Raw genomic sequence first — 905 nt, 5'->3', positions numbered from 1 at the left:
CACACACACACACACACACACAGGAATGTGTCCGGTTCACTGATAGTGGTTTCTGACAGTATTAGTTGTTTTTGGACATTTTTGAAGCCAAGTGGTGCTGACTAACGTTGACTGGAATCTGTCGGACTGTGGACTTCCCAACAACACTGCAGAGGAGTAAAAACCACATGTTTATCACTTTCGAGGGGATTTTCCGAGGAGTTACGTGGCCCTGCGTGACCCCAGGGTTATGTGTAAACCTCAGTGTTTAATTTACAACGCTAGAAGAAAGAAGAAAAAAAAAATACACCCCGCCATTTTGAAGATGCAAGTTCTTCCAACCTGACAGCTGTGTCTGGAGATGACCAGCAACCACGCAGGTGGATGAATTTATCTGCACAAATATACACAAAAACGCATTTCTTAGAGGTACTACACAGCTGTGTTACAAAGGAGGCCTAGCATTTTATAAGCCCAGTCAAATCGAGAGGAGTTTGTCTTTAACTAGGATCGTCCCCTGTCACAAAGCTTTTAAAAGAAGCAGCGCAGATGTAAGACGTCTCAGAGCGAGCCGGCGGCTTGGCTCGGACTTCTGGCTGTGTAAAAACAAATCTGTTTGCCTGGTAAATTAGTGAGCGTGGCCGGTGAACTTTGGATTCAGCCGGCTGCCAGCAGACATACACACACACAGTTTGTTTGCTGCCCTGCTATCACGGCCGGGCCCGGGCTGTCAGGTTGGCTGTTTTGGTGCGGCCGAGCGGCCCCAAATGACCCCGGCCATGGCCACCGTCCAGCTGGGTTATTCCACTGAGAGCGAGGCTTTGTCCGACACAACAATGTGAGCAGCACTCCACAATACAGATGCTTTGACAGGGGGCACTGCTGGAATGCTGCTCCTCTGTTTGTAAGCCATGGGGATGGATGGA

At 49.2% G+C, this 905-nt stretch overlaps 1 protein-coding gene across 1 annotated transcript in view; it reads right to left on the bottom strand.

The window, feature by feature from the left end:
• irs4b (insulin receptor substrate 4b) overlaps positions 1 to 905 on the bottom strand; it is a 17,758-nt gene that overhangs the window by 2,725 nt on the left and 14,128 nt on the right.

The sequence above is a fragment of the Etheostoma spectabile genome, chromosome 19 (genome assembly GCF_008692095.1).
Source record: "Etheostoma spectabile isolate EspeVRDwgs_2016 chromosome 19, UIUC_Espe_1.0, whole genome shotgun sequence".
Taxonomy (NCBI): domain Eukaryota; kingdom Metazoa; phylum Chordata; class Actinopteri; order Perciformes; family Percidae; genus Etheostoma; species Etheostoma spectabile.
Note: the sequence above shows the minus strand (reverse complement) of the source record. Positions and strands in the feature narration are given on the sequence as shown.